This window comes from Mastomys coucha, unplaced genomic scaffold (genome assembly GCF_008632895.1).
Source record: "Mastomys coucha isolate ucsf_1 unplaced genomic scaffold, UCSF_Mcou_1 pScaffold17, whole genome shotgun sequence".
NCBI lineage: Eukaryota > Metazoa > Chordata > Mammalia > Rodentia > Muridae > Mastomys > Mastomys coucha.
In genome coordinates, this window is record NW_022196899.1 from 29,053,674 (window position 1) to 29,061,480 (window position 7,807).

The 7,807-nt window shown below is 43.7% G+C and overlaps 1 pseudogene; it reads left to right on the forward strand.

Annotated features, from left to right (window-relative positions):
• The first annotated feature begins 995 nt into the window (after nucleotides 1-995).
• The window catches only part of LOC116094899, a 12,648-nt pseudogene continuing 5,836 nt past the window's right edge, over nucleotides 996-7,807 (forward strand).

Here is a 7,807-nt window from a genome sequence, read left to right on the forward strand (position 1 = left end):
ACATACAGAAGCAGCATGCCACAGGAACCAGCAGCATCCTCAGGATCTGGGATGGACCCTCTGCTCTACAGTTCAAGTAAACATTCAACTCTATTCTTTTTCTGCTACTATAAAGCCAATAGAAATTAAACAAGACAGCATAGGATATTTTTGAAGTTCACATAGTTCCACTTTTCTCCTTGATTTTGCATATTTTTTTGTCACAGAGTCTGGGGCTTCAACCAAAGAGAACAAATATTAGCTGTCATAGGCCAGGCAGTGTGAGGCCAGGGCATTCACTGAAATGTAGAAAGAGTCTGACAGCCTCAGGTCCAGCTATCAGCACCCAACCCTGACCCCATAAAACTTTCCCGTTCTTGCTAGCCAGCCAGAGACTACCCCACTGTAAATTTGTAGGTCTGTGTGTCTAAGGTGGAGGTGGAACCAGAGGCAGGCTGGATGGACATGATTTCTTTAGGAAGCTTTTGCAAAGCATCTCTCTCTTTCTCTCTCTCTGTCTCTGTCTCTCTCTCTGTCTCTGTCTCTCTGTCTCTGTCTCTCTCTGTCTCTCTCTGTCTCTCTCTGTCTCTCTCTGTCTCTCTCTGTCTCTCTCTGTCTCTCTCTCTGTCTCTCTCTCTCTCTCTCTCTCTCTCTCTCTGTCTTTCTTCCACCCTCACTTCTCATTGCCTCATATTAGTATCATCCAAGGGAATGCATCTTATGATTTATAGATAAATTAAGACAGAATAATTATTAGATCAGCAGCTATTTGGTCCCACAGAAGATAAATTGGCCCTGTAGGATAAAGAAATTGTTAAGGACAGAGATGTTTGAGTCATAGGGCTCCGGGCATGGCGGGACTGAATCCAGATGCAGCCTGGAACTGGGTGTAGCCCAGGGAGAGGTGGTTTCCTCTAAGCCTGTGTCCTAGGCAGCTCCGGAAGAAACGCAAGGCTGGAAATCAGTGTGGTCATTTTCAAGCAAGGCTTACTGACTTCTAAGTGATGCTTAGCATCATGGATATTGCCTCTGTTCCTGGAGACCACACCCACCGCCGCACTCCTATTGCCTTTGATAAAAAGTGGCAGTCAACATTCTTCCAACTTTCAACCTCAGCTGCCAGCTTTGGCAAAGCATATGGGTCTCGTTTGGCATGTTCCAAATCCTCCCGCCATGATCCTCTAACAGAGTGCAGCTGGAGCTCGGGGCTGATTGGCTCCTTTCCTATGGAGCTCGGGGGTGATTGGCTCCTTTCCTATGGAGCTCAGGGCTGATTGGCTCCTTTCCTATGGAGCTCGGGGGTGACTGGCTCCTTTCCTATGGAGCTCAGGGCTGATTGGCTCCTTTCCTATGGAGCTCGGGGGTGATTGGCTCCTTTCCTATGGTGGTAAAGATAGGAAAAGTGAAAGCGCACTGTGACCAAGCTCCAACGCAAACACTCTCCCTCTCTTGCTTAAGTTGATATAAAGTTAATGTGTTATGTATGCTAACAGGTGATCCCCAGTACTAAATCTGAGTGCCTCCCAAGGATGCTTAACCAAGTCTCTGTGCTCAATTCAAGATTCCAACAAGAAGAAAGGGACCCAAACTCACATGTACAGTGCCTGTCAGGCACAGAAGTGACCATGCCCTCCCTTCGGCCATCCAGGAAGGAACACTGCTTATAGAACATTGACCTTAATGCTAGCACTTGGGGATTGAAGGAAGAATCAGAAGTTCAAGGCTAGGCTGTGCTATGTGGCAAGTTTGGAGAGCTCAAGTTGTCACAGGAAGTAACTGTGAGACCCCACTATATCCTCTTCCCTCGTGACCCTTCTACTGTGCTCTCTGCTCTTTATGGGGCTGTGGATGCGAGCTCCTGTTCAGAAACATCGACATGTTGAAGGTCCAGACCCTAACTACCTTATGTGGGCTAGCTTTAGACCCTTGAATGGGCGGGCATTCCTTGCCCACCTGTGTCAGAATTTACACCCAGTGACTAACAGATAAAACCCTTCGGGAGCTGACTATGTTAGCATATCACTAGATTCCACCAACCCCAAAGCTAAGAATGTCATCAGATAACATCTAAGGCCTGTAGAAAAAGCCTCTGCTCTCTTACTGTGACAACAATCTGATGTACCAAACAATGTGTTTTAAACTTGCCTTCACCGCTTATGACTTTCTTTGTTCTGTAAAATTGTAAGACTTCATGGAACTCTTTCCATGTTGGCACACAGAATTTGGGGAAACCCAGATCTTTATTCCCAGACCATAGCCATTCAAATTTGGCTCAAGAACAAACTCTCTCGTTTCCCTTAAGGCAAAAGTTGCAGTTTTGTTTTGTTTTGCTTTGCTCTGTTTTGTTTTGTTTTGTTTGTTGGACTTATGTCTTATAATACAATTATTAGAAAGGACAATTTACACCTAATACAATGTGATAGGAAGTGAGCATGCTAGCAGGGTTAATGGAAGCACTGAGCACTAACTGAGCCACTTCCCCAAAGGCCACCCAAATTGCAGCTTCCAAGTTGGAATCTGCAAAGCTTATTGCTGCTTTTAAATCCTGCCCCTTCAGTGAGTCTAAATATATCATTGTTTCCCAATACGAGCCTTTGTCCATGCACCTCACCCCAATATGTTCAGATCTGCAAACTGGAGGTGGAAATAAAATCTTCAAAGACTTAAGCAATTTTATTGGACCCAGAGTAATGTTTAACCAAGCATATAATAAAATGTGGAAGGATCAGCAAAATACAGCCACCCAAAAAGGGCAGGGAAAATGGGATCGAACGCACAGAAGAAATTCCTCTAGTTTTTTATCTGGGGACCCGACTGCTGACTCACAGTGAAGCGAGTTACCAAGGCAAGCCATGGAATCGTCTCCTCTAGGGGTCTTTAAAATAGTATAAGTTTTCTTAGTCTGAAGTCTTTAGTGAGGTAGGATGGAATCAGGGAGCTACAGAGAGGTAGCTCTGACCCTTGGAACTCTTCATTCCTATCCTAGGCAGCCTCTGTACTGATGTCATCACCTTGAGGATGGGGAGGTGGGAGTGGGGGACGGTCTTTGCCACTCCTCAACTTTCCTGTCTCCCAGTTCTCACCTACCTTGGTAATGTGCTAATCCACAGTGCCACAGAAATGGTTGAAATATTTAGACATAATGGAGGAATTGTAATAGGGTCCAGTGGGAAACCCAGGTGTTTAGATCAGCTTAATAATAATAACCTCCACCCCTGCTAGGGGCCTTTCTATTCAAAATCAACTCTGCTTTTATTCTGAACCATAAAGGCTACCTCAGACAGGAAATTATTCACCTGATTGGTCTTTACAAGTGCTGTTGGGTTTAAACTGAGGGCTGTAGAGGTCATTAGTGGGCAGCTTCTGATTAACCTTTGCTAGCCCCGTGTTAACAGCTCCCATTATTGCCCCTCTGTGTCCTGAGGAAGCTGTTTACTGACAGTATTAAAAATACATCGCTACAAATTCTTAAGGGCCCCGTGTTAAAGAAGAAGAAACAAAACACAACCAAACCACTTCCCAACATCTTATGGCCAGCTGACTGGGAAATGGGAACCCTCTAATTTGCTATAAATGCTTATCATGAAATACGGTGTTTAGCTCAATGGTGGTACCTGACACAGCTCTTTTCCTTCCATGTTTACATGTTGTGGTGACACCATCAGAGCCTTAAAACCTCTAGGTTATTTAAGGTTTGACTGCTGTTATTTCTTAAATTAAGTTGCATGTACATTTGAGGAGGAGAGAGAGAGAAAGGGATTAGTAGTAAGAGTGAACCTTAAAGGAAATGTCTTAGGAGTGTAAAGTGATCTAGAGTGGCAGGAAAGACCACTGTGAAATTAATAAATGATTGTACACGGCCCTAGACTGGTTATGGTACCTTGGGAGACATTTTCTAGAATGTGTTACACAAGAAAGATTATACTGACATTTTCCTCTACTTGAGTGTGCCCCAATCCTAAAGGATGTCATTCTTCCGTGATCCCTCCCATTGCCCCTGTGACCTTCCCGGCAAGAACTGAATGGCCTTTCCATGACCCCTCCCCCTGCATAAGATACACCTCCCCCCCCCCCAACATTCTCCATTTACTTTCTAAATGCCAGTGGAGAATTTAGCTACCTCTTTAAGAACCATCTAGAGCATCCCCCCACCAACAACCCCATCCTAGTCAGAGGCAACACTGAGGGGGAGGGGGAGGGAGGCAGAAAATGATCCTGGTGGTGCATTGTCCCTTCCTGTTAACAGACACAGAAGCATGCATAGGTGCATATGTGATTGACAAAGAAAACCGATAGAATTCCACTCAATGTGTCCAGAAGAGTCAAAGGACAAGACAGCACACAAAAAGAGAGGTAGCTGGCGGCCCAGGGGGAGGCTGGGTGCTTTGCTTTCTGGTTTTGATGCCCTCTTTTATTCCGACACTTTTTAGAGTGTGCCACTATCACCAGGTAAGTATTGCTTCTCTCAAAGAAGAGTACCAACCAGTTCATATCCTTCTTAGTGGGAGAGGGAGAACATGTTGCTGCTGCTGTCCCTAGAACGGCCTCTTTGGTATTACAATGACCAATGACTGTTGTATCATCAATTGTTCTGCGAACAAGCAAGGCTGGCCACATCCACCTTAAACGTGCTGCTGCGACTTAAACCACTTCACTTCAGCTTCACGGTGGAAGGTGGAGGGGAATTGTCGCCCGGATAAGACTTTGTATTTCATGTCAAATTTTATCTGGAAGCACATTTTGAAAGTGGAATTATAACCCGCCCACCCCCCAAAAGCAGGGATTTGATTTGAAAATGCCAAAATAACTTTAATTACAGGTTTGCTGGGGGTGTGACATTCAAATATCAGTCAGTGGAAAACTTCACATTGTTAATGTGACACTCAGAAAATCTGAAATCCGTGTTATACTATTACTATTTATTTGTACATTCCTGGTCTTCGGTGCACCTGCCTCCTAGATAAGAGCCAAATCTCTGGAACAAGTTTTATACTTGCACATTTCTTTTAAAAATCAAAATTAAATATACATTGTTATATCCTTGAAAATGAAAACCTTAGTTTTACTTATTGCGGTTTCAAAATTGGGCTGAGTTACACATAATTTTGAAAGAAAAATCTTAATTTGAACTCCATAGCATATGAAGGGTTTTTTTTCCTATAAAATTCAAAAGAATCAAGTGACATTGGGAGACAAATCTGTAGTGGCCACTAACACCACACCACTATTCCTTACCACAGGCTTATTGTAGACAGTAATTGATTTTCTCTGCTCTCTCTCCCAAACACATTAAAATAAATAAATTAATTAATTAAAGAAACCGTGGAAACTGGGCCACCAAAAAGCCATGCTTTTACCCTCAGCAGAGCTCTTGTTGGTCTCCAGAGGAATTTTTACATGTCCCTTGTTGACTAACTTTATAGGCACCATGGTCTCTCTGTTGAACATCTTTCATCCTTGACAGCCATCCCTTGAATTCAGCTTAACCTCATCCACAGAAAAGGACTTACAGCCGTCCTCACTGGAGAAGGGTGATGCCAGGAACCAGTAGTATTAGTGTTTGACTGGCCAAACCCAAGCTGGGCTGCAAGTCAGGGAGGGCCTTGTACCACAGTGGGTTTTCCAAGCCCTGCCCTCACGTCTGTCCTCACTGCTGCATGGTTCCAGCTACCTGTCACCTACCTACCAGAGGGTGTATAAGGAAAAATATACAAGACTTGGAAGGAAAAAATGTTCTATGTCTCATCTTAAGCCCAACATGACAAATTTTCTCCTCCACAAACAACCCCATGTATTCATTCATTTATTCATTCATTCGTACTGTGAAGAGTCTAGATAGATTCTAAATAAAGGTTAAACTTTAGCTACAAAATGATTGAAGGCCAATGAATATTCTTAATTTAGGAGGAGAATGAAAAGACTGGAAAGGAGCATTTACAAAGAAGTTCACCTTCCAGTTGCCTGACACCATGTGCCACCGAGAGCATCGCAGTCCTATGCTCCTCTATCGGTGCCTTCATAATTCACCCTCAGCCAGTAGTGACCCGCAGGCCGCACACTGCAGCTCACTTGCTTCTCAGCGCACAAAGGTTCTACTAGGTCTTCTTGTAGCTCAGTTACATCAGGAGACAGACTCTCGCAGCACATTTTCAGCACCTGCTCTGCCGTACGGAAGACATACTACAACTACAGCTAAAGTTGTTTGGGATATGTTAAACAAACAAACAAAAACAACAACAACAACAATAACAAAGCTCTACATCAGTTTCAAAGTCACAGGAGAAAGTTGAAACGTAGAGCTTTGAGAGAGTTTGGGGTGGAGGGGTCACTCTAAATAGTGGAAAACTCAAACAATGTCACTGTGAGCTGCAGTTGTAATTCATTCTTCCATCAACATCAACTCTATGTATTAGCAGTTCAGCAAGACCTTTGGTGTGCAGCCAAGTAAACGCCACTGCGTGAGTTATTGCTGGGACCAGCTTCAGCTTGCAGAGTCAACGTCTTTTCCTGTCTAAAGAACTACTGTAAGTTTCTCAGCCGTAAACCATATGTGCCCTTGGGTCTACAGTTTGCTCCTGTGACTTTCGCCCTCATCTTAGTTGCTAAAGAGAGTCCCATTGTATGCCCCAGCACCAAGAGTTTCACTCGGGATGGAAAGGAGACAAAATCACACAGTTGTTGGGGCAGGACAAAATGCGAGAGGTCGTGTTGTTGGTTTTTTTTCTTTTTCTTCCTTCCTTCCTTTCTTTCTTTTTTCTTTTTCTTTTCTTCTTCTTTTTTTTAACCATGTGAAAACTGCTGCCTGCACCTGGGAGGTAAAATTCAAAAGAGATACATTTAAAATATATAACTCTGCCTCCCACGTACGATAATGAAACAATAAAGGAACAGGAAATTTTGTGACAAGATTTTGAATTTGGGATTGTAGGCAAAAATTTCTCTAATTTTGCATCACTTGAGCTGAACTCAAAATGGACTTAGAAAATGCAGTACTTGACTAAGGGAGAATAAATGTTGTTTCATGTCTGGTTCCTTCTCTTTAAATTTAGAGAGATGGTTAAGAGCATAACAAAAGGAGAAGACAACAAATGACATATACATACTTGTGTGAGAAGGAAAAAGAATACCACCCACATGCATAGAGTGCCACACACAGTCACTTCAGGAGCTGTCACATGCCATATAGGGGAACCATTGAATATTGATGACATGTTTTTAACCCCACACAAATGGTTCCTGCTACGGTGCACACAGCTTGTTTGGCCGGCATTTCCTTCCCTTATGCCATCAAGAGCTATAGTCAGAGTACAGCTGGAGGGTGTTCCTTATAAGAACATTTTCAGTAGCACTGCTTAAACATAGCGGCTCACATCTCCCTAGTCACTCTAGTCTTTGACAACCAGGAAAGCACTATTGTAAAAAACAAGGACATCAAACTTCCAGGAAAAGTCAACCCCTGTTAGCAGGCAGGAGATGCCAAGAGGACAGGGCCCCAACTTGCTATGGATTCTCCACAAGGACACACTCACCTCCCTCACCTCCTTCACCTCCTCTATCACGAGTATGGCTGGCAGCCTCTCAGACGTTCTAGACATCTCAGTCTGTCTAGAACAACTCTTATTCAACTAGCTGTAGTTGATACCTTGAGAAGCATCATCCTGATCCTTTGCATTTTGTTAATCCTACAAGGCAAATCATGCCAGTTTATTTTTTTACTTGTCTTAAATAAAAACACCAGCAACTCAGCCCATTCTCAGCCCATTCTCAGCCCATCCTCAGCCCATTCTCAGCCCATCCTCAGAGCCCATTCTCAGCCCATCCTCAGCCC